The sequence below is a fragment of the Gymnogyps californianus genome, chromosome 10 (genome assembly GCF_018139145.2).
Source record: "Gymnogyps californianus isolate 813 chromosome 10, ASM1813914v2, whole genome shotgun sequence".
Taxonomy (NCBI): domain Eukaryota; kingdom Metazoa; phylum Chordata; class Aves; order Accipitriformes; family Cathartidae; genus Gymnogyps; species Gymnogyps californianus.
The window spans coordinates 29,986,118-30,012,208 of record NC_059480.1 but is presented as its reverse complement, the minus strand read 5'-3'; the positions used below and the strand labels follow the sequence as shown (position 1 = coordinate 30,012,208).

The window sequence follows — 26,091 nt, the reverse complement described above, 5'->3', positions numbered from 1 at the left end:
ACACCGGTGAAAAATACTGCTTCAAAAAGAGGATTATAAAATACAGTCCTTGCACTGAAATTTCATGTATAGAAACACAAAAAAAGAAAAACCCCAAACAGAGAGAAATGTATTCCATCAGAGGTTTCCAAATTGTGTTACATGTACCAGAAACATTAATTTTCATGGTAAAAGGAGATACAAAGTGACCTGGAAAAAACTGAGATCTAGCCGTCTCTCTTTTCCCTCATGCGAATTTTGCTAAAATAGCCAAAAGCTTTCTTCTTCACATACATACAGCTCAACACAGAGGCATGAGCTGCCATGCCCACTACTATCACATGATAGAAGATAACTAAGAAATGCACAGGCCCAGACTAGATTTGGGAGGTGCTGCTGCTGCCATCATATCATTGCACAAACAGGAGCTGGACAAACTGAGTCTGGGAATGTACAGGATATTAGAAGACTACAGTGAGACCTTTTCAATTATTTGGGGAGAAAAATACTCATTCAGGTTTTTTTTTGTTTGGGGGGGTGTTGTTTTTGTTGTTTTTTTTTTTTAACAGCTGAATAACATTGTAAACAGAAGTCCAGATCAAATCCATGGTATTCTTGCAAGGGATGTGAGCAACACAAGCGGAGAGAGAGAGAGTGCGCAAAAAGAAAAGGGCGGTGGGGGAAGGAAGAGAGCAGTCTTGAGCAGATGTGGTTTTGTGATGTAACTTCTCCGGGTATTGTAGCTGTTGACCTTGGAGACTTCCTTCATTATGAGAAATATCCTCCAATTGTAGAACCATAGGCTTACCATTATTGTGCACTTCACCTCTGATGACTAAAACAAGCATAAACATCATCCTGCAAGTTTCCTCTGCAGAAGGAGATGGCTACGCAACTGAAAACTCCCTTTATTGTGTTATGCTAAAAAACCCAAACCACTCCCCCCGCAAAAACAGCGCCCAACACCCTCCCCCCCCCGCAGCAACCACACAACACATATGGCCACTGGGAAGCAGATTTAAAGTCTGTTCTATTTATAACCTGTATAATTGTTTTCTAAACACTTGACCTGAAATAAAGTTTCACATAATCAAGAACTTCCTATATTTAAAATCAATTCTGTACATTATCGAGCATGCAGGGCATTGCATGGGCATTGCAGTCTGCAGTTACTACCAACTCCCCAACAATAGAGTAGTAGTTCAGATCACTCTCCTATATAATCATTCAGGTTACAAAAATCTCGAGCTTGTTTACTTCTTATGCCTCTTTGCTTCCTAAATCCTGATTTTACTGCTCGGCAAAGTGAGCAGCGGTGGATTTTTGGAATGCATCGTGGGCGTGCCGAGTTTTAAATGACAAAGCTGACCCACACACGAGCAGTAGCCAAACATGAGCTTCTCATCAGCCTGAGGAACAGCAGGGCCCAAACTGCAGCTTGTGACATGCTCCAGCACCATGAGACGGCAGAGTTTACACCAGTGTAAACAAAACCAGAATTGGGTTTTGAGTCTTTTATACAAGAACCACAGTGTTTGCACTTAAAGAGGTAAGATGATTGCTTACTCACTCACAGGTGCTTCCCCATGGGAAGCTCTACTATTTCTCTCACAGGACTATTCCTGTAGCTCTGATGCCTGTCCTGGACAAAGAACACATATTAAAAGGCAATCAATCACCCAGTGTTATTACAGACAATAAAAGTCTAATTCTAGGCTAAAGCCTGACTTTAGACTGTAGGTCTAGTCGTCAGCTCTGGCTGAGAAGCACCTACTGCAGTGTGGTACAGGAAGGACAAGGCAATCAAAGGGGCAGCGAAGCAATTTTGATAGCACACACTAAGGTCCAGCAGGTAGGACCATTGTGAAAGGCTTCCATATCCTCTCCCGGCAGAAGGTGGCTGGTTTATAAACAATTACAGCAACTGGCTTGTATCCCCGAATCATCAATTCTGCAGGATAAAGTTGGTCAGCAGAACAGTGCTACATGGGGCAGGACACTGACCCTTCATGCCAGAGAAGTGCCTGAAGTTAGGTGCCTTGTCCAATTACTGAGGTATCTAATACCAAGCCTAATTTCACATGGGGTCCAAGGATCCAGCAGCCCCTCTATAAAACAAAAAACCCCACCTCAGTAGTCATTGTTGCTTTGGCTCTTTATTGCAGCAGGACAGAAGCCTGCTTCTTTCACAAAATAAAGATGTTAGAAAGAGACTAGTGTTTCCTGATGCCAAAAAGTGGGAGATCTCAAACAGAAGAGCTCTCTACATTCAAGCTCTGAAAAGCAGAACATTCTCCAGCTTTCTGTACCTGCTCCTCAACCATCACAACAGGAGTAACAGAAATTACTTTCTCCAGCTCAGCGGTGTATTGGAAACCCTTGCTACATTTTTGGACAAGTCCCAAGTTTACCTATTGTAAAGACAAGCAGTTTATCAAAGACTGTTAAAATTACCACAACTTGCAAAGTTACCAAATACTTGCAGAGAGGGGAAAAAAAAACCAAACCCAAAACACACAAACCAGCAGAATTTTATCAAGAAAAAAGAAAACTGTGAAGTATCATGTTTCTCCTGCAAAAGCAAATTACTTCGGCTACAATCATGTTTAGCACTCTGCCCTAAGCCAGATTCCCAAAGTGATTCATCATAATCAACAGAACAAACTGAGTTGCAATGACAAAGTGCCATACAAAAAAGGAGATCTCCATACTGCACTAATATATTTTAATGCCCACAGTAATCCTGGAAACACCCTATCTGTCTACTAAAGAGGAAATCAAGGGGGGCCGGGGGGAAGGATATCTGCAAAACAAACACAGAAGTGGTCAGACAGACCCAGACCCACCATGTCAGAGTCAGCGTGCTGCCAAGAACAGGGTCACACAGACTAGGCTCAGTTTCCCTGGCTGGACACTGGGCATGCTACCATATTTGAACTTGTTGCATGTGTACTCTGTAAGGCTCCTGTGCTCTGAGGATGCCACAGAATGCTCTTTCCTTAGCCCTCTGGCACATGGTCAGGACAGTCTGGCTGCTATTCCCTTCATGGAAATGAGATTTTTATAGCTCAGCTATCCCAAATCCCCAGTGTTAATCTTGCTAATCCTCCCTAAACTGAATGTTGTGGGATTTTTTTTCGCTCGGTTTGGGGGGTGGGGGTGGTTTCTTTGTTTTTTTAACTATTTTAGCACCTAAAGAGGTTCTCATTCCTTATAACAAGACAAGGATAAAACATTTGCAATAAACGTTTCTGCCATCACTGTTTTCTGAGCAAATATAAGCAATCTCCTGATTTAAATTAAAGATGCCAGAAAGATGGAAAGAAAGATGTCACTCTACTGAAAAACATAACGTGTTTCTTCCCGATAGTTTCTTCTAATGCTCCAAATGGTCAGTCCTACTGCTTTATGCTGCCTTATAGCCACCCCTAGACATGGTTTGCCAAAAGACACAATAGTGATCAAGAGACACAGCTATATCACGACAAATGTCTTCCAATTACCTTGAAAACAATCTAAAGAAAAAAAAACAAAGAAAAAGCCTTGAAGCAAGTAAAAATTTTTTACATTATAAAAACTGGTCAGATGTGAATCAAGGGGACACCCTACACTACAACTTCTACCAGAGAGTTTCTCATTACAACTTTTCTTGCAAAACTTCTGGTCCCACCCAGCACCGGCACAAGGTTAATGGGAGGGAAGTACCTCTTGTGGAAGCACTGGCAGGATGTGGTAACTGCATGACATCTGTAGATGAGACACAGCCCGGGAAATAACAGCACGGGCTGCACAGATTGCTGCTGCATTTGGAAAGACTGGGCAACACAACGTGTGTGTATCGATACAGGTTATGAATTCACGCTTGTATTCCCTTATAAGCTATTCTCATTTGTTCTTCCCTTACTGTTTAGTAGGTTACTGCTCACAGAGGCAAATGCTAGCTCAGACAACTGCTGGGAATGTATGATGAATATGCGGTCACCTGTTAGCTAAACTAAGGGGAGCCTCTCGGCCAGCTGTTCAGACAGAGCTCCCAGTGACCTTAGGAATATCCACGACTTCCCTCTGATCAACTGGAGAAACACTCATCCATGCTACCATCCATTTCTCAACGTCCAAGTGATGCATTACTCATGTTTTCCAGCCGTTGTCCACAAAAACACTGTGCTGTAGCTGTAATTGTCCTCAGGCACGCCACCTCACAAGTGCACGGCAATCAGTAAACTCCACCTGGACAGCCACGAGATGAAACTGCTCCCCTGAAGTCCTTGGTGTCTATGGTCTCCTGGCCACAGCCAGAAGAAAGTTTCCAGATTACCTTTATTAATTATATGACAGCTCCTCGGATGAACTAATGAGCTACTTCTGAGGAGGAGCAACCACCTGTTGCCATCGGACGTATCACTGAACATACACGCAGTCACTCCTTACACAGCTGTAACACGCATGCATATGCTCACTTGCTATCTCTGCCATCACTTTGAGACAGAAAACTGATCTGAACTGTAGAAGTGAGCCTGAAGCGAGCGCTCACACTTTTATGCAACACCACACATTGACACATATAGAGAAGGTTTAATTTATTAGTAATAATGCTGACCTAAGGAGTCAGCAATGATGCAAGAAAAGTAGTTTTGACACTTAACCAGCCAGCCTGGAGATTCAAAAGCTTACAATCAGGGCAGAGCTACGACTAAATGAGTGTATAGAAATTCCTCTCTCTAAAGAAGAGCCCATAAACCTTCCTTAAGAACAACTATTACTGACCCTAGACTTGCAATGCTGCTGTAACATCATTCCACAATCAAATAAACCACTTCAAAAAACTGTTTTCTGGTGACATATAAAAACCATGATGTAGCCTGCATTCATTACTTCTTGCAACAATGTTATTATGATAGAAGTAGGACATAAGACAAACAAATTCTATTTCTACTTCTGCCACAGCCTGTGGGCAAAACCCTGGCCATGCAAAATGGCCACAAAAGTTTGTTTCCCTTGGACTGTAGTATTTACACACAGGTTTGCATTCTATATTTCTAGTCTATCCCTAAAATCGTGACATTCTTGCCAAAGTTAAACAAGCATGAAGCATTATCATCACTGTACTATAAGCATACTCTGTTCTATACTGTGTGTATGTAATGGCCGTATGAATCAGAAAATTGGTATATTAGCTTAGCATACATATCTCTGCATAGCACAGCATGATGAACAGACTGTCTTCAGGCTTGAAGCGTGCCGCTTCTGTGACTCCCCTGCCCTGTAGCAATATCCTTAAAACAGACATCCAGTAAAAGACATCCAATTCTGACACTTCAGAGAACATGGAACAAAAAATATCACGAGTATGTCTTTGGCTTTTGTGGTGCAAAAGTCAATCATTAAGCATCTTTGTTTCTCATATAGTGATCCTGTGAGTAGTTTTCTACTTACCTCTAATCTAGCAAAAAAAAATTACCTCTATCATACCATATATTTTAGATCTGTAGGCTCAAAAAAAGGAAAGAAAAAAAGAAAAGCAACAAATTTCATTGCCCATTTTGTTTCATTAGCATATGCTTCATGCACTGTTCATGCAGTCATGTCTCTGGAATTAGCCATTAGTAAGCTCACGCCAGTTAAAAACTTTTAAAATTATTCTTGCTGAATGGTCCCACAACTACTGCTTGGCTAAGAACGGTCTATGTATTGATTCCATAGCAGTAAAATGTGAAATTTAGTGTTTAAAATTAACATGTCTTTCATGTTACCATGACTGATATTGCAGCATGCTGTATTTGCTTGCAAATCTTTCAGCATCAGTAGTAATTGGATCACATACATCACAATCAGAAAAGCAAATCAGACATGACCACAAGATTCTTGAAAGATGATTTCCTAAACTGCACTCCCACCTTTCCATCAGCCTTTGCTATCATCATTTACGCTGGAACTCTGAAGTTCATTTAACAATATGGACTGAATTTTTGCTACCAGCTGGTCGTTCAAATGGCTGTCAATCATATAGCCAACTATTTCGTGGTCATGTTCCTCCACCAGGCACATCAACACCTCAAAAATGCTACACAAATGTAGCACACATTTTTAATAGCAGAATGTTAATTAAAAAAACAATTAAAAAAATACAGTTAAAGAATAAATCAGACTACAGAAGATCTCTTTTAATCTGAGCAACATTTAATGGAGAAAAGCAGAAGAAAATAACATTTAACACTGATTATGTTTTAATTAATTCTTAGTCTTTTTTTAAGGAAACCTGCTGGAACAATACAACTGAGACTGTGTTCTGTGTAGATATACAAAATACCTGTCTGCCATATGGTGCCTGTACTACATACGATGCTTTACTGTGGCTGCTCCTTTCACAAGGTCCTTCTAACTCATATATGTGGTGCCATTCTAATGAACTGTAATTTGGTTTGGAGGGTGAGGAAAGACTAAGTTCCTGAATTAGGAGTTTTATGTTCCTTTGAACTATAATTACAGCTAAAAGTATTCATGTCACCAGCGCACCTAAACATGGAAGTTAATGCTGCAGAATTACACACATGTTCGTTCCAGAGTAGTATTCCATTGCACAGCCATCTCCTCAGGGGTCAGATCCCGCCCACAGGACTTTCTGCAAGTGCTTGGAAGACAAAGAACCCCAAGATTTCCACCAGCTCCCTCTACTGATAATCAGGCTATGACCAAACAGGCTTCTTTGTGCCCACGCATGGGCCACTGGCTCCAGTGACCTCTGGCTCCCAAGTCTTCTACAACAGCTCATGGAATACTGTCTTCAAGTGACAGATGCCACCTGCCTTCTGCATAAGACGACAGTGCTCGGTAACAGCTACTGACGGCACAGGAGCCACGCACAATGCACTCTGCAATAACAGGAACTGAACTAAGGCATCGTACCCACCGAGGTAAATCTTGAAGGCTTCAGTAGGACTGGATTTGGTTCAGGCACTAGTTCCAAAAGAGAGCTCTTCCAGGAAGAGCACTACTATACGGTAAGTTAAAAAACCAGAAGTAAACCAACTTTCTTCTTTTACAGATCTTCACAGCAGACAAGTAGTCCTGCTCTTTGCTCTCCACAAACACAAAGACAAAGGAAACAAAACAAAACTACTGGAAGTTTCCTCTAAAGGTGAGGACAAAAAAAAAAAAAACCACCCACGCAAAACCCATAGCCCTTCCCTAGTATCTGAGCTGAGTCAGGTGACACTTTCCTCCAAAAAGGCAGGCACTGTCTTTGAGGAAACTGCAGCCACGTTAACAATAGCGCTTGCCTGTCAGGCAACACACCTTGGGTTTTTTTCATGCTACTCTCCATCAGCTCCCAAAATTCTGATCAATTACACTCTGCCCTAAGTTAAGACATAGGGCTTACTAATTGAGCGCTACTCAGGGGCATACAAAAGGCTGAAGGAAAATTAAAATGTGCCCTGTGGAACCATACAATTATAAAGCCCTTACACAGTTCTTCATATGCAGACTTTGTAAGTGGGTTGCTGATTAATCCAGCCTATGATTAATGCGCAATGAATATAAAAAGACTATCACAACAGGAATGAGCTTCCACACCACCTCATAGCAAATTCATTTTATTTCAGATTATGCGTTAAGCAAGCAAAACACTCCTTTACCAACAGGCCTGAGAACAGCAGGCAAGTACGACAGCACAGCACCACCACTTCTCTGCTACGTACAGATAATGCTGGGAACTGCCGGCTACATGGTCCTCACAGTCACTTCTGCTACTGTGTCTGTGCTACAACTGGAAACTCCTGGCCTAACGGTTTACTTTTCAAGCATTAAATTAAGATCATACCTCTCTTGGAAGAGTTCAAGCAAAGCCAGGCTGCAGCTAAGGCTTGTTGAGGATTCATCCCAAACTCCAACATATTTAGCAGCACCTTTGAAAAGATAAGCAAAGTTCTTGTCAATAACTGGAAACAGAGGCTGAAGAAGCAGAAATTTGCTTGCATGTCCTATGTTGCCCTATTCTTGAGCCTCTATGTTCTAATGAAAACACATCTCTAGACTCTACAGGAAAGGCATGTGCTCATGTATGACACAAGCTGTAGAAGAAAAAAGGTGTTCTTGCAGCCCTTGAGAGCATCAGAAAGGGAAGGAAACAGGAAGAGGATTACTGTAGTGAATAAACCAGATATACAAAAAGCAGACTAAGCTTAATCCAGCTCTTCACCATGTCTGCTTTGGCTACATATTTTTTTTTTTAAACTGTTTGCAAGCCTGTGTTAGCTCTAATCTTCCATCAGCAGGAACTACCAGTAGGCATACTAAACTAAAAAAGATGTGTGACATCTAAGGAAAGCACAAAAACAGTGACAGAAGTGGTTATAGACTCCATCTGGCAGTCTGAGGAAGGAATACAGTTCTTCTGACAGCTCTGGCTCATCATCCTCTCATCCCTCTCACTTACACTTTCTATTTATCACTAGCACATTCCACAGCAGTAACCAAACAGAATAAAAACATGCACAGATCACTAGAAAGGACTTTCCTCCTCAAGTTTCCCTTTGGCAGAGCACAGCTCTTAGAGCTCTGGATGTGAAATTTGCTTTGCAACTTTTTTGTAGGAGATTTGGAGGCTCTTTTTTAACACCAGAAAATAAGTAAATACACCCGCAAACACAGGTCAGCAGGCTAAGTGATAATACACAAAGATCAAGGTAGCGACTGCGGGTTTCTACATCCTGCCCGGAGAGTTCAAACACTCCCCAGAGCAAAAAGCAGTGAAACCTTCCATCTGTCAGTACACCGCCAAGAAGCAAGCGTTACCTGCATCTGTCCTTGTGGTTGCGTGAATTCTCCCATCACTCAAGGAGCACAGGAGTTCCTCACTCTCTACAGCAGTCGCTAGGGTGGGACTGATAGTGTGACATGGATGTTTCCCCGGTGCAAGGCATTTTCAGTGGCTAGCAGAGAGGGAGAGGTTACCTCCCCTACTCTGAAAAAGCATAAACATAATATACCTTATATAACCAAACTGATGGATAGGTTATATTTGACAATGTTGTTGAAAGAACAACCGACCTACAGTAATCGTGCATGACCGCCAGCAAGACGGATCTGATCAGCTAGCCTGTGATTACAACATCTGAGATGGTACACAGTGACCCTGACTGTACTGAGAAGTGGGCAGGACTGGCGGCAGTCTGCGAAACATTCTCTGGAGGATGCTCAGCACACACACCAGTAGATACCAACGGTTAAAAGGGGACTATCAAGGCAGACGTGCCAATGACTAACTGTGGCCACTTGTATCTCTGAAGGAGTCCATTTTCATCTGCATGTCTGTTAAAATCAGGAGGAAAAAGAAATCCCAGAAAATGAAGTCACACTCACAGTATTTATAGAGTTAGGTGCTTTTCTACAAAGCGACATGCAGAGCAAACACCTATATAAAATACAGATGTGGCCAACAAAGTAACTGATATTAAAACATCATAACTTCACATCATATGCTGTCACTTTTGCCCTTGTAACAGTAACATATGTTCAATTGAAGATGGAAGGGGAAAACAATGAAAAGCAAATGGTGGTCCCACTGAAGGATTTCTGTAAGATATATATTGCCATTTTAACACCTGCAAAATATTTGGGAATGGAGCAGCCAGCCTGTCTGCGCAGCACGGTGAGCATCAGGAATGCACCAGCACTTCAATGTATCTGCATGCTGCTGTTCGAAGCCTGCTACTTGAAGCCAATTGCGGCATTGCTGAAATGTGTATTCAGGAGTTTATTTCTCCCAGCTGCTGCCTGAGCTCAGACGTACAGACAGAAAAATATCTTGTCAGTATCACAACTGCTGCACGCACAAGATGTGGCAGACCTACACCAAAGAAAGATTGTACACACCAGAGTCCAGGTACCTCAACTTCGGTGCAGGAGTCAGGACTCCTCTTAAACATTTTTTTGATCTGATAAGGAAGCTACAATTCTAGCAAGCCAATAAGCATAGAGGAATTCTTTACTGTTGTTACTTTCAGTCTTCCAATCTGGATAGCTATGCCTATCTTTACCTGCCATAGCCTACCAGCGTAAACACATTCATGGAATCTGGCTTGCAAGCCGCTAAATGAACCGCCTCAAATTTTCTTCATCATATAATAAACCACGGCTTTCAGATGTGTAGCACCTACAATTTCTTTGGCTAAGTCACAAGTTAAATTTTTCATAGAGAATCAAAAGCTGACACTTTCTGTTCCTTCTCAAAGTTACACAACATAAATGGCACAGTTGACATAATGCTATAGTGAAATATCCTGCAACTGGATAGTAGCTATACGTGCAAACATCCTTGTGGATTGCTCTCCTATATGCTCTCTCCTACATAACATCAACTGCATTATATTTATTGAGTGGTGAAAGCGATTTCAGCTATTTTAAAAAACCCAAACATTTAGTACTATTTATAATATTTAACTCTACAAGTAGAATTTTAAAAATTGCAGGCCTGCTTCAAACAGTGTTAAGTCTCCCAAATACAGATGTGCATATTTGCGATTAGTAAATATCAAAGTTTATATATTACATATACATTTTCATTTAAACTGTGCAGAAATTCTTTGGGAAATAAGAACAACTGTATGGCCCACAAGATATGATGGCTTTTACAAGTATCAACAGGAATTAGCTAGCTAATAGACAAATATAGAGAAATACATAGTGCCATTTTCCTTTTGGCAGGAAGTAATTTTCTTCACAAAAAGACACAATTTCTTCACAGAGCAAGACCAATTAATTCAGTTTAAAAATCCACACTGATGCAAACAAAAATGCTGTCCTGGTCGCGGCTGGGATAGAGTTAATTTTCTTCCTAGTAGCTGGTACAGTGCTGTGGTGTGGATTTAGGATGAGAATAATGTTGATAACACGCTGATGGTGTAGTTGTGGCTGAACAGTGCTTACACTGAGTCAAGGACTTTTCAGCTTCTCGTGCTGCCCTGCCAGCAAGCAGGCTGGGGGTGCACAAGGAGCTGGGAGGGGACACAGCCGGGACAGCTGACCCCAACTGCCCAAAGGGACATTCCATACCATAGGACGTCATGCTCAGCGTATAAACTGGGGGGAGTTGCTCGGGGGGTGGCAGGCCGCTGCTCAGGAACAGGCTGGGCATCAGTCGGTTGGTGGTGAGCAATTGTTCTTCATTTGCATTGCTTGTTTTTCTTGGGTTTTATTTCTCTTTGTTATTTTCCTTTTCATTACAATTTATTATTATATTTTATTTCAATTATTAAACTGTTCTTATCTCAGCCCATGAGTTTTCTCACTTCTCCCCTTCCCTTTCTCTCCCCCATCCCATCAGCAGGGAGTGAGCGAGCGGCTGCGTGGTGCTTAGTTGCTGGCTGGGGTTAAACCATGACAAATGCCTAAACAGTACATTGCTAAGTAACATACACAATAAGATGCTATTAAAGTTTATCATTAATAACTCAGTCTTGATATTTCAGGATTCTGAATGAACAAATGTTGCCAAGGCAGAATTTGGATTTTTTTTCCCCCCCTCAAGTACAAAGTTTGAGAACTTGCTGTCTATACCAAACCTATATTGCTATTATCTTTAACAATGATTAAATTTCTGCTGCATTTGATATGTAAAAATAAACCCTACTATTAATTATATTTGATGAAAAGAGAACCATACAACCTGCTATGCTCAAAGTTTTCAGGCCACCCCTTTAGCGTGTAAAAGTGGAGCAAACAAGGAAAGAAAAGGGGAGGAAATATATATAGCAACAGAATCCTTCCAAAGAGATGACCACAGAAACTGAGTGAGGACAAGAATTTCCTCATTGTGAAAAACAAGTAACAGAAAATCCTATTCCTGTGTGGGTGCTTAACTGGTGCAAAGACTGTAAGACAGTAATCCAAGAAACATAAGACATTTCTACTTTTCTCTCGAACATCTAGAATTTACAAGCTCATCTTGCAAAGCAACTCAAAGAACTTCCTTCACATTGTAAATTATGTTTACGAAGAGCAAAAAGAAAAGCTATCACCAGTGGTTACACGTAAGAGTTCTATACATAGGGGTCACAGGGTACACAGTTGTCAGGGCGATATAACCTTGCACTGCTAAAGGAGTCACTTTTAAGTACTTAGAAGTCATGGAAGACATTTCTATCTTTCCTTGCCTTAAAGAAAAAAGGCTCAACTATGGCTGCAGCACCCCAAATTAACTTCACCAACACTGTATTTGCGTAGTTCTGCACGGACACAAGGCTGATCTGCTGAGGCTAGTGAAGGTGTGTGACAACCTCGCCTCCTGGGCTCGGCCAAGACACATGTCAGTCAGTCCTCCCCTGGAATCTCACATCTGCTATGCAGAATGAGAACACAGGCAGAAGAGGCTGGAACTCCACCCCTGTTCTGTTGCAGAAAGAAGGCTTTGTGTAAAACAAAAATGAGTTCCTTTAGTCAGACAGAGTTTAACAAGAACAGGAAATACGTATTTAAAAAATCTGAAAATTAACTATCCTATCCTGTAAGAATAGTACAGTTTGGACTCTCTGATCATCTTCTCAAAGAGTCTTCACACATACTAGAACATGTTATATTGGGAAATATTTTCTCACTTGCAGCGTAAATCCTCAGCCATCCGGAACCAGTCCTGTGCCAAAGCCCATGCAGTTGCACTGGATGAAAGAGCAGGCATTGCCTTGAGGATCCACCACCGTGAAGTAAACTGTCTCGGTTCTAACGGCAAGATGTTTTCAGAACCAGATTTCTTACTGCTCTGAAATGCAGAAAATAATAAAGTTTGGCGCACATAAAAATTCTGGCTCAGTTAAAAATAAACCAGTGTATACCTACAAGACATAACTCACCCCGTCTTGTGAACTGTCCTACTGGAACCAGAGGATATATTTATACAGGTAAATGACAAAAATACAGTTCTAATCCATACTTGCTTTATTAAAGCAAAGGGCTGGATTAGTCTAGACTCCTCACACTAGTACAGAACTGGAGAAAAATTAAGAAAAGTAACTCCAAATTGGTAGTATAAACCATAATCTGAAACAAACGTGACACATCAAGTTTCAGATGGGCACTTTGAAATGACAGACGTTATCATATGAAAGACAAAGTACTGGATGGAGCCAAAGTCCTCTTATAGCCACGTAATGCCTGTATCAATAAGGCATTTCAACTTTGTAACTAATATTTGGTTAAGTTCAAACACAATCCTGCCAATAAATTAAAGTAAACACACCTATCTAAAGTACACAAAACCAGAGTAACACAGCCTGGTACTTACACACATGGGAATTTCTACGTGTGCATGAGTAATCACTGGGCTCACAGGACTTTCTTCGTTTTCCTTCAGTAAGGCTGGCATTGTACAAAACATTAAGATGAATTTTAGCTACAAGACCTTGCTAAGCACGGACCTTACTGAATTTGACCAGATTGCAAACCCCATCAGCCTCCGATATGTCATTTCTGCCCTTCAAACACACCGATGAAACAAAACCGTTAAATAGAAAGAATAGTGCCGAAGGCTGGCTGGTGGGGAAGCAGAGCCACGCGGCGTGTGTTTGGAGAGCTTTACTGCAGCGATCTTTTGTTCCCAGGTTCACCTTCCACTTTCTGCTCCACGTGTGCGGGTGCGGTTCCTGCCACGCTGAGCTCTCGGGTCGGGGCAGAAATTCGGGGCCTGAACGCTCGCCACAGAAAGCAGCAGAGCTCTTGGGAGAGCTGCAGTCATTGATGGAAGGGAGCTCCTCTCCTCTCCCCTCTGCCGCCGGGAAGGCTGCTGCTGACACTGCATTTACGGCCCCTGTGTGACAGAAGTCAGTACTGAAGAAACCACTTGCCAAGAGGCACAGGCACCCACAGATACACAAAGACTGAATAACGCCGGGGTGTGCCGTAGTGTCCGTGGGGTTCTCTGATCACGCTGACTGAGATTTAAAGTTTGAGCCAAATTTTTCTCACTTTTTTCCGTTCCCTGACTGTCCCAGCAAAAAATTTTAGTGTTATTCTTAAGCAAGAGGAAAATATAATGTAGTCATTATGGAGTAATTTCTGAAATTGAACATCTCAAAGCATTTTGTTTAAAATTAGGTTAAGATATTGGTGCACCTCTTCCATTTCTATACTTTCTAGTTTATTTAAAATCTGCAGACTAATTGTTTCTAATAAGTCTTTACTGCAATTTATTAATTGTCAGTTGCTCTTTTTCTACTGCCTTTCATTTTTTTAGTAGTACAACAGTATGCATGGACTAATGCTATAAAATCAAACAATCTTTTGAGCCAAATGATTTAAGAGACAGGCATACTTCAAACTAAGTAATTCTGAGGGAAGTCTTATGACCATCATATGTACAGAAGCAGATTAAAATCTCCAGTAACAGAGTTCGTCCTCATATTACAGAGTGTACTCACATGCCTAATCCATAAATGCAAGGGAAGAGAAAATACTTCAAATTAATTAGTTGAGAATGCTCCTTAGCATCGGATCTGGACAGGATTTTTTCCTAGGTACCAGAACTTTGTCGGGGTCAGCACAGATTGAGAATGCATCGCTGAAGCTGAGTTTCACGGCCTCAGTCAGCACATGCAGAGAGCCAGCTGTATTATGACCCATGTCTGGAAGCGGCAACAACAAAAGTACAATTGCACTAGATTTACCACACATTTTAAAATGTCCAGTGTTACTGCATAATAAAGAGCACTGTGTATCCAGAAATTATTCACATAACTTATTTAAGGTATTAATTTAATCATGTTGTTCACAGCATTGTGCAGTAGTTAGCAAAGAGGAATTCTGAAATGGTATAAAGTCTTTTCTAAAAATCAGTTAAATCATACTGGAGATTTTCTTTGAAGTTTATACTGTAGCTTGCAAAACATAATATTTTCAACATAAAAATGAAAACAGTTTCATACTAAGAACCTCTTTCCAATAAAAATCACATTTTATTTAGTAGTAGAAAACTATTCATTGTACTTGTACAATGAATTGTACATTTTACTTGAATTGAAGTCATGCCTTCTGACCGGGCTTCAATGAAGACTTTCCTTGAACTGTAAATGGCTGAAAATTCTCACAAATTCATTCTTCTGTGTCTGAATCACCCTTTCAGAGTTGGCCAGACTTGAAAAACAAACACATGCCTCTCAAATCCCTTACTGGATGTAAAAGCCATACGTTAACTTTAGAATTCTCCAAAATGTTTAGGGTCAAAGCTGTGATTCCTTCTCCACTTGGAGGTATTTCCCAAACATTCACACACTACAGGGAGAAAAAAGGCTTTTTCCCCCTGCTTTAAACAGCAGCAAAAAGAGCATTATTAGAAATTCACATTAAAACCAGCACAGAGTGAAGGTATTTCTTCATAACACAAACACAAACTGCCAACAGCAAGGTAGTGGCCTTCCCCACTTCTCCAACTCAATCTTTTAGAATAAGATGTAAGCATTATAAATTAGCACAGTGTTCTGCAACAGTAATCCCATCCGCTGTCCAATCCAGTGGGAGAAGTGCTAATACTGTCATTATTGCTACATGGGGGGAAACCTTGAGCCTTCACACAGAACAGATTTCAACTGCTGCTTAGCTACAGATACGCATTTTTCATAACGCACTTGAAGGTTACTTAACACTTGGTGCATTCAGAGTCAGATTGTGGCCTTTGGTTTTGCCTAGTATTCCCAAGAGGCGAAAAAGCTCAGAACCTGTCTACAGCAGAAATGCGCCTGTCAAAACTGTTCGTGAGAAGCATATAAAATTATGAAAAGCCCTCTTTTGCCTTCAGCACAGTATCTGTAAACTACCTGTCAAAGAATAAAAGCTTAGACCACAAGTCTGCTTGCTCGTAAGAGGACATCCGTAGAAGTAAGATGCCCTGTAAATCCTGCCAAATAGGCACGTACCTAAAACTTCTGCTTTGTCGGACAACTGTTACCGTAGTCCTGATCACCAGGATACAGCTCCCTGCGCTAGCTGCTGCTCCGCTGCAGCCTTGCAATCTCTCGAACCCTTTTGTTACTCGAGGTTGCACATAAGACAAAAAGGCGGCACTCCCAGCAAGATCAGCCTACTGATAAGGGGTTTCACATGGAGTAAGAGATACGGTTTAAAATGTCCTCAGGCTGGGGAAGGCCTGTGACTTTCCTCATGTTGGGGAGGCATTTTAATGGTCTGTTGTTAAGAACCGGGCACCCCAACTTCTTCTACGGCTGTGCTCCAAAAGCAGTGATGTTTGCTCCATGGCGTGCCTCTGCACACTGATTTGCCACAACCTCCAAAATTCCCTCTTCCCTTTGACAGGACCAAAAGGCATGACCCACTTCTCCTGGCCAACATGCTCCAGCAGCCAGCTTCGCAGCCACCTGCTGCTGCAAAATCCATCCCCATGGGAGGAATTCTCTCTGCCTCTGCCGCAAGGCAGCCACGGCTCCAGCGCAGGCATCCCAGCACCCGCTGGAAGTCAGTGCCGGTTCCGAGGTGCCTTTGCAGTTCTAGCCATAGACCGTGTCAAGACAGATCAAGCACTTCCCATTCCTCTCCCAGCGTACATCATCTTGGCAAGCCATGCTCTGGCTCCGCAGAGCACACGTACAAACGCATCCAATGTTTCAGATGCCACACACACCTGCTGAGCACTAAAGCCAACTCCTCCTTTAACACTGAGCTAACCCAAATTATCTTGCTAAGTCTACAAAAATCTTGTAAAGTTTTATGTCTGCTTCCAAAGCTGCTATGTGTCTGGATGTTTTGGTTTCAGTATTACTCAGCACATTGATTTTCCTGCTTTGAAAATAGGAAATTCACTAGCCCAACAAGTAGCCCATTAGTCCTAAGAGTCTGTCCTCTGTTGCTCAACTTGGACACAACTCCCATTGATGTAATTAAAAAGTTTCCTCGAGTAAAAGCTACAGGCATGGGTGTGCATGTAGCCAGGTATTTCAAAATAGCCTCTGTGAGCCATGCTGTGGACTTCTGCTTCTTTCTAAAAATATTTCTCAATAGGCAATGGGTGTGCCACTGAATGAATGACTAATAACTTTTTCCTGTAAGCAAGCCCTGGATTAGAAGGAATGCTTGCTCTTGGGAGTAAGAAGCATTATGGTGTTTCAGGATACTGTGTCTAACAGGTGGGTGTGCAGAGTACGCTGACCTGCTGAGACAACGCAAGTAGTAACTTCTTCTATGGTAAGAATACAAACCTTCCCTTCTTCCACACATTTTGCAACCCAACTATCATCTTATTATATAGCCTCAGTATACAACAGAACTACACAAGTTTTCGGAAGTATGAGGAATATTAGGAAGTATAGCTAGGCAAAGCTCAAATATCTAATCAGCAAGAAATTAAAAATGCAACTTTGCTTTTCTATGCGTAATACTCACAAGGTATACCTGTACATATGATCATATTTATACCTTTTGAGTAGAAGCACTCCAGCTGAAAAATAACTTAGGAGCAAACCCTTTGTATCATATGCCCTAGAACAGTATGTAGAACTAAAGATATTATTGTCTTTTTTTTTTTTTTTCCCATTGTTGTTACTACATTGTAACGATTGCTGTATATGTGACAGAAATGCATGTTGTCAGGGATAATGATTGGGACAGTCAAGAAAATAGAGATCACTTTTTAAAAAGTCTTTGTCTTAAATCTTCCATATTTGTTACTTTTTAAAGACTAACAACAGTTCTGAAAACATCTGTCTCCACATCATTACAGATATCACCAAAATGTACCACCACTAAGGAAGCATCGTTTCTATGGTCTATCAGCAGTACTAGAGATCTCTTGTTTCCAAGTAGAAGAGGGGAAAAATAACCAGAGGACAGACCATCAAGACTGGCAGCAGAGTTCTCATCATTTGGATCTATAAACCAACGCCCAGTGCATTCCTAGTGACTACTTTCAGCGTAACATGGCTGAACAAGCACGGGAATCCCTCGGTGAATTCTGTGGCCGCCACAAGGCAAAAGTCCGAGCAGACATGCAACGTCGTCTGGCAAGTTAAAGCTTCAGACAGAAAGTCATCACCTGAGCTTGTCCTGAAGAGCAGTAGGCTTCCTCAGACGAGCTGCCTGTAACTTCTCCCTTAACTTTGGGGAAGGTGGCTCTTCACCATCAGGTGAAAACAGCAGTGTTTTCAGACAGAAAGAGAACGCTCTTGTGTGAACAGCACAGCATAGTGACTGCACAGAAACACTGAAGGAATATGGAGCCAGACTAAGTACCAAGAAGTTACTAACATAACTAACCGCAGAGGTAGTGGGGACAAGAGAAAGATTTCTGCATGAGGGCTACAAGTGTTTCTTGAAAAATGTGTAACTACTCCAATTGCTGTTCACACTTAAAGTTGGTTGCAATTCACATACCAAACCCCAAAGATTTCAATTAGCGTATTGGGATATTCAGCACCTTGAAATTTAGGTCACTTTGCTGCCTAAATAGAAATTATAGGCGACAAATTTTAGAAATCCAAGTTTGACAACATTGTCCTTAAATTGTACCTGGTTATAAAGAAGGAATCCAGCCTATATCACAGAAAGGTGAGGAGATTTAACGTTTACACTAGTTTGTGATGCTTTGACAAATGGCATTCTATGAAGTGGAATGGTTTATTAAAACACTAAGGTCTGTTAAAAAACTCATGCACATCAGGGACTTCCATTTAAAGACAGACAAAAAACTAAGAGAAGCATGCTGTAAAAAACAGGAGTTTTGACAAAGTCAAAGTGCAGATCTGCTGTGCCTGGGAGCATAAGCGTGGCTCTGAGTGTGTGAGCGAAAGATGAAACAGCTATGCAATCAGAGCTCCTCCTGCTCTTGAATTCTGGAGAAATGGCCATTTTATCCCATGTATGTGCACATATAAAATGGCTTAGCACATTTCAATGCTGTTGTCAAATTTACAGGATGAGCTCTACACTCACAGAGACTGGTAAGTCAGTAAAAACAGCAGAATACAAAAATGAAGCTGGGTACAAAGACCTCATTGTATTAAGATGACACTTCAGGTAGCAGGTCAGGTAGCTTTGAGTTATTATAGATCATTATATTGCAAAAGTATACTGTACTTTTACTCAAAAAGGTAAGGGTGTGACAGCAGCTGAAGCATTTGCACAAAGTCATACAGTAATGACAGTCAGAGGCGCTGAGGAGAATCCCCTGTCAGGTCAATTAAGCACAACCTGGCGTGGTATTATGACACATACTGGTGACGATCTAAAAGAACCTACTTTGCTACAGCCAAGCTATAATGTTTACCGAGGTTCTGAAATATATTCACCATTTAAAAAAAATATTTTAATCCCCCCCAAGAAAAGAAGAGTAAGATACCTGGTTAAATTTGAAAACAGTTATTGACAGCTGCTCTAAATGATGTAAGGATTAGCTACCAACAAGTTAACAAACATACAGCAATAAAATCAATTCACACACATTGAACTTGAAACGATTAAGAGAAACCCTTAGTACCACGTATGTAAGTCCATTCTTGGTTCCTAAAATCACCCCAGACTGCTAGTAGTCCAAAAGGGAAACCGGAGAGATACCTCAAAAAGAATTAAAACAAAAAGACACCTCTACATTAGGCAAACCAAGGCAGGAGACCCCACCGCAGTCAGTTTTTGCCAGTTTCCAAAGCACTATCCTGCTGCTAACCCACATTTCGCACCAATTTTGTTAAACCCAGTGCTGATACATATTTTAACCATGAGCAAATCTGACTACAGAACCCAAGCTGAGGTACAACCTGTCTGAACCGCAGCTCGAGGCTGTCGCTTCCCAGGGCAGGGAACATCAGACGGCATTTTGAGGAGACCCACTTCCAAGGTAGCCAGCCACCACACTGTACACCCACTGCCATTCCTTTGGCAAGAACAAAGGAAAAAGCCTGCTTTGGCCTTATTTCCTCTATGATTGCCTACCAGCTGAGCAGGAGGGAGGGCAGGCACAGGGGCTTGCTCATGGTTTTTTACCCCGGGGCACACTGCACGGCATACAGGGACATTCGGAACAGCAGAGGGATAGAAAGAGCATCTTGAGAACACCGCATATTTCCATATTACATATTTCCACCATCAGCACAAACGCTGGGTTTTACTCCCACCTTCCAGAATAGCAGTGGGAACAACTTGCACTGAATGTGTCCAGGGATTTATCTTGTAAGCAAGAGCTGGGAGCACCTCAGCATATCACTGCAGCCCCCAAGAGTACACGGGCCGACTGTAAGCTCCTGCACCCACCCAGCTCTCACACTCGATCTAAGGGCTGCTACAGTCACTCGACCTCAGGCCAGCTTCAAAAGGGTCAGCATATTTTTGACAATGAGATACGGATAACTAACTGGAATGATTTGTAATTTATTTCTATTTGTTTTCTGATCTAATTTATTTCTAACTTTTTTCTAATCACTGTGAGCAAGACCAGAATTAGGCTCTCAGAATCTTAATGTTTGCACTGTTAGGATGCATCACAGCCTTTACACAAAGACGAATGCAACAGAAGCACCGGGCCTTTGAGGCCACACAGCACGCTCTATCCCAGGTACCTGGTATTAAGGCAGGAGAGGCGTTATCTCTCAAAACAATATGGGAGTGTTCTGAAAGTAACAGGGTACAGCCTGGTACCATACCATTAAATATTAACACAAGTGATAACTAATCTACTCAAGGTGAGTCAACTCTGACCACAGTTTTAACCATTTACAAAAAAAGTTTAACAAACCAAGTCTAAGCACATAAATTATTGTAAGACATGCTACGTTATAGTTTTGAGAGGAAAGGCATATGTGAAAAAGATCAGAATTTTATTTTGCTGTTTGGGGGGAAAAAAGCCAAAAATTGTAACCTGCCCAGAGCTTGTAGTTCTTATAGTTTTATGGAACAACCCAGTCTTTTGCATTCCAACTGGATTACTTCCATACCTTCAGAAAAACAAAACCAAACCCTAAACCCATACATGACATATCTCTGAAATAAACAGTGTCCTGGCAAACTTCTCTCTGGGCCTTCTAATTGCATGGTAGCCGACTTCAAATTTGAAGCAGAAACAGGAGCAAGAGGGTTTTTTATAGAATAGACTAACATTTACCTAGCTCTAGTCACACTAGCAAACACAATAAAATTTCACAGCAGAAAGAAAGAAAACAAAAAAGCAAGGCATCATGTTTCCTACAGCTGAGATCCTGTACGTGCTTTTAGCATGGATGAGCTAGCACTATCAATAGGCTCTCACTCTCAATTACCTATTTATTTTTGCTGACATTTGGTTCTCAGCAACCTGTAACATTACATTCCCTACACAACAAAGTTAAGTGCCTATATTTATCTGTTCATGATACGGAAATTTATTGTATTTGCCCACTTATTACTACACAGAAAGGCCTATCTTCCACTCACTTCAGTCTTACATTTACTGAAACAAAGTTATCCAGGAAGCATAAAGAGTTGCCATGGAAATAAAACCAATTTAACAGAGGCTGCTGCAAAACCTCCATGAATTAACCCATTTACGGTAAAACCGCAGTTTAACCGGTAAACTACTCATTAAATGTAGGTATCATTTCAATGACACAACAAGAAAAATACAGCTGCTCTTCAATTCTTGTATATTCCATGCTTTAGTGAGAAATGCATCAGCACACAGTCTTGCGCCTTTTTTTTATACTTCATGATAGAGTTTAAACTGAAGTGGTGAAAAGGAATTCAGATGTGCGTCGACTTTGAGCATACAAGTGAAGGTCCATCTATAAAACTGAATGTAACTTGTTCCTGAAAAAAAGCAATAAAGATTTGTCTTGCTTGTTTTGAAACAAAAAGATCTGATTTAGAACTTAAGTTTAAAATTTGTTTTCTCTTCTGAAATCCAGACTGTCAAATTCTTTCAGAAAAATGTGTCGTGAATTTTTTCAATAACTATGTTGACAAAATGAAATGGTCCATGTCAAATCTCAGGAAATAAAAGAAACTTTAAAGTATCGAGTATAATAAAAGACAAATCTGTGAAATAGTTAACATATTCCAACTCCGCTCTTGACAGGATACTAGTATACTATACCTGAAAACCACATGGGCTTTCAATGAGTGAGTAACAGCTAATTCAGCTTCAAGCTGGGACAAACTTTGCCTGCAAAAAAAAGGAATGTGTAACTAAATGAAGGAACAGCTAGAATATCCTTTTGTTTAGTAACAATTCAGCAACAGAGCCCTGTCTAAACAGACACTGCATAGTGACAATGACAAGAACTATGCTACAAGGAGGGACAGAGCACACCCAGAGGCAAGATTTTCAGTGCCAAGGACCATTTGAAGTTTAATGTGGACGCTGTTACCAGCAGTATAATTCTACTCCTAGCCTGGCAAATGTGATAACAACAAATCAATAATTACCAGCCACAAACAATATGTAATACAAAACAGTTCATATGCCTTAGACCATCTGGATGTCTATTTACAGAGCAACCAATTTGTTGCTGTACCCAATGCAAATTTCATGATTGCAAGGTGATTTGGTGGAGGGTGAGAGAGGAATATGAAAAATACACCACCCCTCGTGTGAATGCTCTGGAAACAGGAACAGGGTAAGCTTCTCAAAGCTGCAAGAGCAAAGGAAGAACTGAAGGGGCAAAGAGGCTGGGAGAAGGTGTGGGGGGTGTCCCGTCCTCCCTCCAAAACTCTAGCCAAGAAATCCAAGCTAAAAAAAAGTAGTAATAGTCTGATAACAGCAATAGCACATCACATCCTTGCCTCCATGGGCTTTTCTTTGGATAGCACGGGGCCGTCAAAAAACAGCACACAATTCACAAAACACCCAAGATTTTATACATTTTCAACTGGTTCATAAAGAGAAGAATACAAACTTCCACAGAATTGGTGAGAAATTAGACTGACCATTGCATGATCTGTCTCATTTTTTAATTTATTTGTTTACTGAGAAATCGATGAACAACTACAACAGTGCAAAGGCAAATTGCTCAGATTCTGCTCTCCACTACAGCAGTGACCAGGGCATAAATCCACGGCAGGTAAGGCCACTAACATGTAGTCACATGTTGCCCGTAAGGATGAGCTCTCCAAGAGTCTACGGAGCCTAACGCTGACAACAGGAAGCACAGAGACTGAAAGGTCAAGCCACCAGCAATTTGAGACATGTTGGGCAAAATAATGCACCGTCTTAATTGTGGATGAAGAAAGATTTTGGTAAGACAAGTCAATTCTGCATTTCTTCTCCAACAAGGCTTCCCACAGAAGTCAGTGGGAACCATGGATGCATACAGGGTATGTAACTAGGTCCTTAATGTATAACTAAAAATTAAACGTTTTATGTATTCTGGAAAAACAAAGAAAAAAGTCACATTTGTGAGTTCTAGGCATCCCAAAGCTAAAAACCCAACTGGCTGCTTCCTTTAGAACTTCTTGGTTCTTGCTATCAGAGGAGCTCAGTGTGGAAGAAAATACTGTTTGGTCATGAAAATCTCTCTTTTCAACAGAATTCAAGCAGAGGATAGCTAAACAAACAACTGAAGAGGAAATGACGTGTAAACATGGACTCTGACCCCATTCTTAACAAATGTCCCCAGTGAAATCAGCATGGGAGATGGACTAGCCAGCTGGAAGCATGTTTGTAGTAATGAGTAAGATAAATATGAGGCATTAAGCATCCCAGCCTCACACCAAATGGATTAAAATGAATGCAGTACATAATGGCATTCTTATTGTCAATCAAAAGCTGTACAGAATCACATCTAAGTACATGAGACATACAGCTTGGAAGATATGATCCATGGCAATTCTTAAATTTGAACAAATTCAAAACCGTAAGAGTCTTTCAAATTTGATCCAAAATGGAAATAGGAATTATCCAGTTCCACTTCCACAGAAAAGACAGCCTTCCTGTCTTTCTTCAGTCTGCCTCCCTAAACAATCAGCAATTTATGATCCGTAATGAGAGGTGCCCTTGTTTCGGACAGGTGATCTGGAAGTAAAACTGAACCTACCTATACCATCCAGATATTCCAAGTATCAATATCGTAACATAAGATTAACACCTTTTACACCATAGGAATTCTTTCCTGCAAACCAGGGTCCATTGTTTTCCTCCGTGACACACAAACCATTTCCACATAAGGGATTTTAGAGCAAAGATGTCTTTAAGGCAGACACATCCCTTACAGAAAGATGGGTGGGAGAAGCAAAAGAGCCAATGGGCCACCATCGTGTCATTTCCATGGAGCATGTGAACGACTCACCTGGACAACACAAATGGGGGATATGAAGCCAAGCAGCAGGGACGCAACTGGAGAGAGATACTCGATTCGACTGATGTGCAGCTCACATCTCCTCACTACCCCAGGAGCCCACATGGTGTTGAAGAGCTAGCATACGGGGAATGTTGTTTATCAGCAACACGAACAAGCAACAGAAATTAAGAGCTAGTTCTCCTTTGCTCCCATCTCCTCCAAGTCTAGAAAGAAAGATGAGAAAGAGAGACAGGTATTCTCTTCCAGGGTAAGAGCAAAGCAACTCCATACAAATTTGCAGCATTATTCCTGCTTTACATTTGGGGCCACTTAGGCCACAATTTGTTCCTAGGTAAGGTGAGTTAATGAATTCACAGGAGGATTTTCCTCTCATTTGCACTGGTATCTAGCAAGGGATAAGAACGCCCAGGCTTTATCTCTGGAACTTACCTTCCTTTAAGACCACACATGCACTTGATGATTGCATCCCAGTAAAGACAGAAGCAACTCCACCTACGCCAGCACTGACAGGTTCAGTGACGCTGAGGGCAGCAGCCACAGCAGCAACGCAGCAGCCATAGCAGCATTGCTGCCGTTCTTTCAGGTATCTGCACCAGGGAGGCTGACCAAAATCTGGGCAGCCTGAAAGTCCCCTTGAAAGGAGAGTGGGAGAGAAAAAAAAACAGCAAAATTGTCCAGCCACTACATGACCAGATAATAAGGATCTGAGTGCTTATAGATGCAAAGAAGGAAATTCCAGTTTCAGAGACATAAGATGTGAAAATGTCTTAGTTTAAAGATGTTTGTTGTTGCAGAAGACACAGAAGTATGATAATTTAAAAAGACAGACATAAAAAACCTGTCAGAAACAACAATACAAAGATTAAAATCTGCCCTCACTGAACCTGGTGGGAACGATGTCCTTCAAGTTGTAGCCAAGATTTCACTCAAGCAACAGTAATTTCAATTTCTCATGTTTTCAAAGCTTTACAGAACTTGTACAAATGTTACTTACAACTGAAATTTTCTTGTGAAACATCTGGTGCACTGACTGCTAGGAAAAGAAACTAGAAGCAGACCAAAGCATGAAAACCACTGCTTTTGATGGGGATAATACACATGGAGGCACAGGGTATATCACTGCATTCTTCAGAAACATACTGAGTCAGGATGAACACTACCGAGCTCTGAAGACATATGATAAGTGAGGGACAAATGGTCACTCTGAGAAAGAAGTTACAGAAAACCAAGAGCGGCGATAGCATCCAGTGACGCTTCCCCTGCAAGGCAGGAGAACCAGTTCATCCACTGGAAGAACAAAAGCATCTGGTAAAAACATGAGGCAGATTCATCTGTTTCCCAAACTTGAAGAAACTGGCATGGTTTCCCAGGCACCTCTTGCCTGTTTGCCTGTTGCTGTAAGGTCAAGATGAAAAAGAAAATCTAAATTATACTCAGCAAGAGAATGACGGTGCCTGACAGACAGTTGTGCACTTCAGCACTCATGGTGACAGGAAGAATATGTAACTGTAAACTCTGCATAACCTCTGTAAATAATTCTGATCTTTTAATTTGTGGGACTTCACAAAAATCATAGCAAAACTATAAAGCACATACATACACCCCCACACAGAAATAATTAACAGGTAACCCTAAAGGAAACAGTTCCTTTGCTCTCCCATTTTGGAAAATACCTCAGGTGGAATTTTAGTTCTCAGTACTAATTATTAAAAGTATTTCAGTGGTGCTTAGATGGCCTGCAACACTATTGAAGTTCCTTTGTTTTCTGCTACAGGCATTGTGGTTTACAAAAAAGCAATTTTGATTAATAAGTAACAAAACACCTTTTCTGCAAAAGAACAAAAATAAATATCAC

The 26,091-nt window shown here is 41.2% G+C and overlaps 1 pseudogene; it reads right to left on the bottom strand.

The window, feature by feature from the left end:
* Positions 1–1,549: 1,549 nt before the first annotated feature.
* LOC127020215 (glutathione hydrolase-like YwrD proenzyme) lies at positions 1,550–24,338 on the bottom strand (annotated as a pseudogene).
* Between the last annotated feature and the right edge of the window lie 1,753 nt (positions 24,339–26,091).